Here is a 10,520-nt window from a genome sequence, read left to right on the forward strand (position 1 = left end):
GACAGGCATATAGGTTTCTCAAGAGGCAGGTCAGGTGGTCTGGCATTCCCATCTCTTTCAGAATTTTCCACAGTTTGTTGTGATCCACACAGTCAAAGGCTTTGGCATAGTCAATAAAGCAGAAGTAGGTGTTTTTCTGGAACTCTCTTGCTTTTTTTATGATCCAGTGGATGTTGGCAATTTGATCTCTCATTCCTCTGCCTTTTCTAAAATCAGCTTGAACATCTGGAAGTTCACGGTTCACATATTGCTGAAGCCTGGCTTGGAGAATTTTGAGCATTGCTTTATTAGCGTGTGAGATGAGTGCAATTGTGTGGTAGTTTGAGCATTCTTTGGCATTGCCTTTCTTTGGGATTGGAATGAAAACTGACCTTTTCCAGTCCTGTGGCTGAGTTTTCCAAATGTGCTGGCATATTGAGTGCAGCGGTTTCACAGCATCATCTTTTAGGACTTGAAATAGCTCAACTGGAATTCCATCACCTCCACTAGCTTTGTTCATAGTGATGCTTTCTAAGACCCACTTGACTTCACATTCCAGGATGTCTGGCTCTAGGTGAGTGATCACACCATCATGATTATCTGGTCTGTACAAAGATCTTTTTTGTACAGTTCTTCTGTGTATTCTTGCCACCTCTTCTTAATATCTTCTGCTTCTGTTAGGTCCATACCATTTCTGTCCTTTATTGAGCCCATCTTTGCATGAAATGTTCCCTTGGTATCCTAATTTTCTTGAAGAGATCTCTAGTCTTTCCCATTCTGTTGTTTTCTTTGCATTGATTGCTGAGGAAGGCTTTCTTATCTCTCCTTGCTGTTCTTTGGAACTTTGCATTCAGATGCTTATATCTTTCCTTTTCTCCTTTGCTTTTTGCTTCTCTTCTTTTCGCAGCTATTTGTAAGGCCTCCTTAGACAGCCATTTTGCTTTTTCGCATTTCTTTTTCTTGGGGATGGTCTTGATCCCTGTCTCCTGTACAATGTCACGAACCTCTGTCCATAGTTCATCAGGCACTCTATCTATCAGATCTAGGCCCTTAAATCTATTTCTCACTTCCACTGTATAATCATAAGGGATTTGATTTAGGTCATACCTGAATGGTTTAGTGGTTTTCCCTACTTTCTTCAATTTAAGTCTAAATTTGGCAATAAGAAGTTCATGATCTGAGCCACAGTCAGCTCCCGGTCTTGTTTTTGCTGACTGTATAGAGCTTCCCCATCTTTGGCTGCAAAGAATATAATCAATCTGATTTCAGTGTTGACCATCTGGTGATGTCCATGTGTAGAGTCTTCTCTTGTGTGTTTGGAAGAGGGTGTTTGCTATGAACAGTGCGTTCTCTTGGCAAAACTCTATTAGTCTTTGCCCTGCTTCATTCTGTATTCCAAGGCCAAATTTGCCTGTTACTCCAGGTGTTTCTTGACTTCCTACTTTTGCATTCCAGTCCCCTATAATGAAAAGGACATCTTTTTTGGGTGTTAGTTCTAAAAGGTCTTGTAGGTCTTCATAGAACCATTCAACTTCAGCTTCTTCAGGGTTACTGGTTGGGGCATAGGCTTGGATTACTGTGATATTGAATGGTTTGCCTTGGAAATGAACAGAGATCATTCTGTCATTTTTGAGATTGAATCCAAGTACTGCATTTCACACTCTTTTGTTGACCATGATGGCTACTCCATTTCTTCTGAGGGATTCCTGCCTGCAGTAGTAGATATAATGTCATCTGAGTTAAATTCACCCATTCCAGTCCATTTCAGTTCGCTGATTCCTAGAATGTCAACATTCGCTCTTGCCATCTCTTGTTTGACCACTTCCAATTTTCCTTGATTCATGGACCTGACATTCCAGGTTCCTATGCAGTATCGCTCTTTAGAGCATTGGACCTTGCAGTCCCATCCACAATTGGGTATTGTTTTTGCTTTGTCTCCATCCTTTCTGGAGTTATTTCTCTACTGATCTCCAGTAGCATATTGGGCACCTACTGACCTGGGGAGTTCCTCTTTCAGTATCCTATCATTTTGCCTTTTCATACTGTTCATGGGGTTCTCAAGGCAAGAATACTGGAGTAGTCGGCCATTCCCTTCTCCAGTGGACCACATTCTGTCAGACCTCTCCATCATGACCTGTCCATCTTGGGTGGCCCTACACAGCATGGCTTAGTTTCACTGAGTTAGACAAGGCTGTGGTCCGTGTGATCAGCTTGGCTAGTTTTCTGTGATTATGGTTTCAGTGTGTCTGCCCTCTGATGCTCTCTCGCAACACCTACCGTCTTATACTTGGGTTTCTCTTACCTTGGACATGGGGTATCTCTTCAAGGTGCTCCAGCAAAGTGCAGCTACTGCTCCTTACCTTGGACGAGGGGTATTTCCTCGTGGCCGCCCCTCCTTGGCTACTTATTTCCAAGCATTATTTAATCTCTGTTACATTTTAAATTTGATTCATGAGTTAAATTGTAGCTTCCCCCAAATTTTCAGACATGCACAGCAATTTTTACTTATTTTTTTATTCAGTTGTAATTTAATTAACTGAATTGAACTGTGGTTGGAAAGCGACTGGTATTTTAGCAATTCTCTGACCGACACTGAAACTCTCCTTCAGCCTGCTATGAATACATCCTGAAGTTTTGTAAATATTTCATGTACTCTAGAGAAGAAAGTGTGTTTTCTAATATTGGGTGGAGGGTTATTCTAATCATTGGGTAGACAGTACATCCAATAAACCAAGACTCTCACTTGTTGACATATTTTAAATCTTTACTAATGTTCTTGTTAGCTTGTTCTATCATCCAGCTCATAGTCATTGCTGAAGATGTGTTGAAATCTGTTATGGTGGTGAATTTGCTGATTTCTCTCCATAGTTGTACCAAAATTTGCTTAATATATTTAAGGCTTTTCCATTAGGTCTACATGTGTTTAGAAATACATTACTTCTTGGTGGACTGAACCTTTTATCATTTTATAAAGTCATGCCGCTTAATAGATTACTTGTTAATGACCTTGCTGTAAAGTGAAACACCCCTGCTCTTCCTCAGTCATCAGAGACCCAGGTGCATTGAAACTCAGGGCTCTACTTCTTTACGCATCATTTAGTAATTTTTAAAAGTCTGGAAGTTATGACTTAAATTTTAAGCAGCACCAACATTTTCCTGGTTTCAGAATGTCATCAATCCACTCTGAGTGGAGTTCTCTGGGGCATGTCTGTCCCAAGCCTTCATACAAGTGAGCCCAAAGGGCAGGGGTGAACTCCTTCAGACCTGTCATCTGGCCCCATCACAAGGGATCGCGAGGCTGACCGAGAGCCTCCTGAGGTCCTCAGAAGATGGCCATCAGGACGTCTCCTAAGAGATCCTCAAGGACTGGGAGCACTGGGCCCCCCGGCCAGGTACAGGGAGACTTCCCAAGAAGACTATGCCCATGTGCCCTCACCCGCTTTGGAACCCGAAGCCTCCCACTTCTTGTTCAGCCCTGCACTCTCCACCTCCCAGCTGTGCCCTAAATTTCCCCCTCCCACTTTTTCCATTCCCACCACAACCTCCTCCCATCCAATCCCTCCAGACCGTGCTCCTTGGTCTCCAAGCAGCTCCTATTAACTCTTCCTGGGGCACTCACTACAAGCCCCAGGCTTCACAGGTGCTTTAAAAAGGCACCACTCTCCCAGGGTAGCAGGACAGAAAACTTCAGATGGTACAGGAAGGTCCCAGTCCTTGGTCACAAGTTCTGAGGTCTTGGACCACGTCTCTTACCTCCTCTGTCTTGGTTTTCTCCCTTGTGAAATGAGGATATGACTGGGGACCAAGTTTGTGAGTCTCAGCACACAAAATACACCTAGAAGTTCTTGTTTGAATGCCAGCTGGATGGAGAAGCAAAGGTTTCTCCTCCAGAATTGCATCTTCCGATGGGATTATAGTGAGCCTGCTAGGTTGGCAGGGAAGATCCTTCAACTCTCTCAAATCCCACTGCACAGTTAGATTCTGAATTTACCTCTGAGGAGACTACACCACATGTCATGAAGGGATAGCCTTGCAGAGTCACAGTTGTTAGAAATGTAAAGGAAGAGCTAATATTTACTCAGCATCTCCGATATGCTGAGTATTTCCCATACATTATGAGAATCAGTGCTCCCCCAAATCTGACAAGGTTAGGTACAGTTAAAACCCCCATCTTAGAGAGGAAGAGACAGGGCTCGGAGCCCCAGACCCCATGGGTGGCACGTGGCAGACAGCAGAGGAGTCCACGTGTGTCCTGTGCTCGCTGTGAGCGGCCCTCTGGAGACGGCGCCCCGTGTCTGCGTCATCACGTGGTGGCGCATGCCCCTGTGAGCACCCGCATGTCAGCTCAGCACCCCCAGGCTCACAGACGGCGCGCTGCCGCTTTACGCCAAAGCCCAGCACTGGGGCGACAGAGTAAAGCCATTCCCAACAGTTGTAATCAAGTTAGAAAGCAGGACTTACTTGCTGGGAATTCTGGCCCTGTTGGGTCTCCACTCCTGTCTGAGATTTGCCAGCTTTGGGGGTTGGGGAGAACACGTGGGAGCAGCCGGGTAGCTGGGCTGAAGCCCTGCACTCTTCTCACTGCTTCAGGTCCGTGAGCCCTTGCCTTTCCAGCGTCATACGCTGGTTAAACATTAATTTCTAATAGTGATAAAGGTCAAGGAAATCTTGAGAAATCTCTGGGGAACCTGGGAAACGATTCTTCACTCAGAATGTATACACATTTACTTCTGTTTCCTTTTAGTATTTTATACTTTTAGATATTTATCTTTAGAACTTTCCTCCATCTGAAATTTATTTTAGGGTAAGTCATAGGATAAAGTTCTGATTTTTTTTTTCCCTCGATAGAGTAAGCTTATCCTTCCAACATGATTTTTGAAAAATATTTGTGTTTCTTGAGCTTGTTATTTTGGTCCTGTGAAATTGTTCTTTCATTTCTGTGCCAGGGCTACAGTGTGTAAACTTTGCCTCTTTTTTTAAGATATTTTTGTTATTTTTAATTTTTTAAATTGAAGTATAGTTGATTTACAATGTTGGGTTAATTTCAGGCATACATACAAATGCATCACTTTCTAGTGTATTTGGGTTCTTGAAAGGCAAGAAACCCCTTATCATTTTTCTTAAAAAATAATCCTTGCTGCTTTCATATATATTTCTTTCAAGAGGAACTTTAAAATCGTTTGTTCCTACATTCAAATATTCTGCTGAGGTCTGGGTTGCAAGCACACTGATGGAGTTAAATTGTGAGGATCTGACCTTTGGGAAGGGCGTTTTCCCTTCTATAGCCCCGTCGTCTCACTCCAGGGACATTCTTGTCTTAGTTTGGGTTTGTCCAAAACTGCCCTAAGACACAGACTGGAGTGCAAGTTGTTTATTTTGTTAGTTGTTATTTTGTTAGGCAGCACCGGGCACACTTCCAAGCCACTTACCCCTGTGGTGGCCGGGTGGGCAGGCCCCACACCGCAGGACTAAGGAGGTAGGACAGACTGCCCGCCTGTCAAGGCTGGTAATTCCCCTGCTCAGCCCTCACTCAGGCACAGCAGGCTCTGGTGCCGAGGGGCAGCCTTGGGCAGAGTCACCGGACGTCAGCTGTGTGCGCAAAAGTGATGAGTCATGGACAGCCTCTGCCAAGCCTCCTTAACTAAGTCCTGTGTCCATAGGTCAGAGTTGGAGGCTCGCTGATGCTGGAGTGGGGATTCTAGGTACTTTTACTGTACCGTGTGGACTGGAACTTTTCTACAGAACACATTTCCAACGGAATGCAGCTCGGAGGTGAAGAATCCCTTCTGGTGCTGTCGTGGGTGGATCTTCCAGGCAGATGCAGTAAAGCTGCCCCCAGTCCATGGTCTTAAGAAGACTTTTCCTCTCCCAGCGACAGTCGTGCCTTGGTCACACTGAGCAACTCTCTGCAGGGTCAAAGCCACGCCATCTGGTCTGGAGACACCTTTGCATGCGTGCTAAGCTGCTTCAGATGTGTCCAACTCTTTGTGACCCTGTGGACCATAGCCGACCACAATCCTCTGTCCATGGGATTCTTCAGGAAAGAATACTGGAGTGGGTTGCTGTGCCCTCCACCAGGGAATTTCCCGACCCAGAGATCAAACGGGTGTCTCTTATGTCTCTTGCATTGGCAGATGGGTTCTTTACCACTAGCATCACCTGGGAAGCCCTGGAGACACATGTAGGAACTTCAATATCCCTACTTGGTGGAGAGCAGCAAGGGAGCCCTGGAGACTCTAGTGAAGCAGGTGGTGGAAAGCCAAGGGGCCACACTAATGATGACTATGACCCCAACTCTGACCCCCACCCCAACCCTATAACCCTAAACACTTCAACCTAAATCCTAACTCTAACCCCAACCCTAAACAGACTTAACCTCTAACCCCTTACCCTTAACCCCTAAGCCCTAGTCCTAATCCTAGCCCGAACCCTGAGACTGAATCTGCAGAGGAGAAATATCCAAGAAGTCAAATTTTCTTGGAAAAGCCACTCTTCTTAGGAGTGGTTGACAATGTCAGTTCCGTATTTTCTGCTGAGTGGAAGTTTTTAAATTTAATGGAGTCCAGCTTGCTTTCTACTTCTGTGGACTGTGCCTTTGGTATTGTGGCCAAAATGCCATCGCTAACTCCTCTATTCATCTAGGTTGTCTCTCACATCATAGTCTGGGAGTTTTGTGGTTTTGCGTCCTACATCCAGGTCTGTGATCCATGTGGAGTCAGTTTTTGTGACGGTGTGATGTCTGTGCCTAGATTTATCTTTTGCTCGTGGGTGGCAGTTGTTTTAGCTCCGTTTGTTGAAAAGACTGTCTCTGCTCTGCTGTGCTGCCTTCGGTCTTGTGTCAGAGATGAGCTGATTCTCTTTGTGCCAGTGTTTCCAGGCTCTCTGTTCTGTTCTGTCGATCCTCTTCTCTCTGCTTCCAGCAAGTCCGCACGGCCTTGGTCACTGCAGTTTCAGAGCAAGTCTGAGGTTGGGTGTGTCAGCCCTTCAACATGGTTCTTCTCCAATTCAGTGCTTTCTGATTCACTGGGATTGACCTATCGTTGAATCATGAAACCAGTTTGGAGACTTCATGACCAGCATTTTAAAAAAGGAAAGCAGATAGAACAGAACAGAATGGGAAAGAGGGGGCTTTGCACCTAACAAGGGAAACGGCGCTTCCTGAAATTTCTGTTCAATTACATATGCATGTCTGTGTGTGTGCACGCTGGCCACTAGATGACAGTGTTTCTTACCATAGGTTATGACCAAAGACGACAGCTGGCACTGAGGGTTATTCTCTCTAGAGAAATAAAGGAGGCTGGGGTTTGTAAAATCTGCAAGTGAGGATTCAAGAGTAACTACAAAAGCTGGAGGAGGCAGCCTTTAATGGCAAACAGCTATACCAGTACTTATTGTTCATTTCATTCAAAAAGTGGTGCTCATATGTTCCTTAGCAATTTGTAGTTTTCTTCTGGGAATTTCAGGCTTCTATCTCCTGTATTATTTCAAGCTCTGAAGGGAGCAGGACTCAGCCTGGGAGGGGCCAGGCCTCAGCAGGACCTGAGGGCAGGGGGGGAGCCCCGGGAGGGGGCTGGTTGGCTCGGCTGAGCACAGATAGAGCCTACGCTGCTCAGCTACTCAAACTAATTATAGTTAGGCTAATACATTCCACTGGGCTTCAGCACATTCTTCTGTCTTTTGGCTGCACTGCCATGGCTTGCAAGATCTTACATGATCTGAGTTCCCTGACTAGGAATCGAACCCTGGGCCCCAGGAGCGAAAGCACCATGTCCTAACCACTGGACCACTAGGGAATTCCCTCTTGCATTGGCTTTTTCACCTCATTTGGGGTGCAGATGTAGTGTTAGTGGCCAGATTGCAAAGGAGGGTGGGTAAAGGCCAGAAGAGGCTCCTGCTGGGTGCTCAGGCAGGCAGGAGAGAGGACGGTTCCATGCCTCAGGAGGCCTTGATTTTGCCCAGTTACCTGGCCACAGACTCCCCGTGGATTCTGTACGACGTCATGCAGGCTGTTGCCAGCCTCTGCGAGTGACTCAGTGCGAAGAGAGTGGTGGGAAGGTGCCAGAGGATCCCTGAGCGGCAATCGGGCCGGTGTGAGGGGGTCGGGAGGGGGCGCCGTGGGGGCTGCATGGCTTCCACCGCATGGGGCCTGTCAGTGGGCGGAGAGTCTGGAGGTGCCTGAGTCCCCAGGGGCCCTCCAGTTATGCCGGCTGTGTGCTCACTGGGTGCTCTCCAAGACAGCTTCAGGGATTTTTGGATTTAATTCTAAGCCTTTCCCATCACATTCTACCAAGATCACTATCTTAGGAGCTGAAAACTCTGGTGGCTTGGAAGGGATGAAAACAAAGAGAGTACGTGGACCCTAAAATCCTGACGCTCATCGTAAGTTGGGGACGGTCCCACCCCCCTGTGCTGGCCAAATGCTTTTATCACCAAGTCAGAGATTTTAATTCTGTAGGTTTAAGAGAGGCCTGAGGATGTGGAACACACAAGCCTGGCTCTTGGGGCAGCTTCTAGAATTCTCCTTCCCCATGGGAGCTGCACTGAATCTTGCTGAGCTGGCACAGAGGCACGGGTCTGTCTCCTACCCAGCCTTCTGAGTCAGGACCCCTGGGAGTAAGACCAGGAATACACTTGCCCTGCCTCATCTTGAAGGTGTCCATTCTGGAGAGGAAGTGTCAGAAACGCAGGTTTGGTACAGCTGTGCAGCCCACCCTTAAAGCAAGGTTCTGCTGTCGACTCAGCAATGCAGCAGAAAACCATCCATGTTCTGAATGACCTTAGACTCTACCTCAGTCCTCCCAGAAAGTTCCGTGAAATCATATTTTATGTACAATAGAAGCAGTGCAACGACAAAATAGCAACATAATTTCACTTTTTGTACAAAATAAAAAGACGTTAATCTCCTTCCTCCAATAAGAAATACACCCAGCATTGCATATTTTTGAATCTAGTTGGCTGGATGAATCCTCCACGATGCTTTAGTTCATCCACAGACATTCCAACACTTTGTCCAGATTGGTTTTGAATTAGTGTCAAAGTGTCAAGAATGATCCGTGTGTTCCGTGTAATCACGCTGGACAAAGCCATCTCCGAGAGGTCCCACGTGGCTCGTTCTTAGAGCCCTGCTTACATTTAGAGTCGTGTGTAAACACATGCACTTTATATTTAGACATTAAAGCTGCACTCAGTCTGGGGAGATGCTCACAGTAGTGGTGATTATTTTGGGAAATACAAAAAGTAGAGTTTCTACCTCTGGCTCACTCCAGGAGATCTGGTCACTGGATAGGCTGATGTCAAATTGGGAAGCATGCTTTTTCTCAGTGGAGTCATGTTGGTGGGGGGCTAAGTGGACATCACTGAGCTTTGTATACAGTGTATGCCTATGATGTGAAACCATTCAATTATAATTGGAAAGCAAAGTGTACCCAAACAAACTGGAGACAGCGGATGGTGTCACCCTGCTCTGGCAAACGAGAAGTTAGTATTGTCTTACCCACGGAGTGAGGCAGAGATGCCCCACGAGTGCAGGTGGCCTTAGCCTTGGACCTGGCTTCGTTAATTCAGAACATCACCCAGACACAGGGAGACTGACTCTCAAGGGAACTGCCCCCGCCTTCCAACCATCCATCCCCACGTCTCTAATTTAGCCTCTCATTCCGGCTCCCATAAGACCAGCCGTGTCCGACAAGATTTCCTGTGATGACAACGTCCTATCAATGCACTGTCCAGTGTGGTGGCCGCTGGACACCACCACCACTATCCATACACTATGGATAGCCACACGTGGCTATCGAGGATTTGAAATGAGGGTGATGTAACCAAGAAACCGAAGTGTTCATTTTATTTTTTACTGCAGTTTAAATAATGGTCATGCGTACCTACTGCTATCAAATTGGACAACACACACCTGCATAAGGGCACATTCTCCATCCACTTGTGCTCAGACCCACCTTTGCCTTCATTCTTCACACACCTTCCAGATGAGTCCCCAGCTGGGCCCAGGTCTTCCCTAGGAATCCTGTGCTATAGCCCTTGTAGACATCTATGCTCATGTGTGTGCACGAGTTTGTATAAGAATGTAAAATTACAATAGAATCTTTTTTATTTTTAAGAGACTTTTTCATAACTTTTATTTCAAATGACAAAACTCCATAATTATCAAAAATGACATTGCATAATTTGCCATAGAACAACCAAAGGGGAAAAGTTGTTGCATTGCAAAATAATATGAAATCATTTGGGGACATTTGTCTGGAAGGTGTGTGAGGCTGAATGAAAAGGCAGGTGTGACCCCAGGGAGGCAGAGGAGTGGGCTGGAAGATCGATCTTGATGACTAATATTGTCAAGGTCTTGGAATTCACATCCATGACCCTTTGTGTTTATTGATAAGAAAGTTGCACACTGAAGAACTGATGCTTTTGAATTGTGGTGTTGGAGAAGACTCTTGAGAGTCCCTTGGACTGCAAGGAGATCAAACCAGTCTACCCTAAAGGAGATTAGTCCTGAGTTTTCATTGGAAGGACTGATGTTGAAGCTGAAA

The 10,520-nt window shown here is 45.9% G+C and overlaps 1 protein-coding gene across 2 annotated transcripts in view; it reads right to left on the reverse strand.

Annotated features, from left to right (window-relative positions):
* DDC (dopa decarboxylase (aromatic L-amino acid decarboxylase)) overlaps positions 1–5,521 on the reverse strand; it is a 104,433-nt gene extending 98,912 nt beyond the window's left edge. Inside the window, exon 1 of one of the 2 annotated variants that reach the window (XM_010831047.1) lies at positions 4,441–4,579. The gene's annotated coding sequence lies outside the window, so the exon portion shown is untranslated. Of the gene's footprint in view, positions 1–4,440; positions 4,580–5,408 lie in introns of those variants that run through there. The other variant, XM_010831048.1, reaches the window with a different exon arrangement.
* Positions 5,522–10,520: the final 4,999 nt, after the last annotated feature.

Source organism: Bison bison, unplaced genomic scaffold (genome assembly GCF_000754665.1).
Source record: "Bison bison bison isolate TAMUID 2011002044 unplaced genomic scaffold, Bison_UMD1.0 scf7180017864522, whole genome shotgun sequence".
NCBI lineage: Eukaryota > Metazoa > Chordata > Mammalia > Artiodactyla > Bovidae > Bison > Bison bison.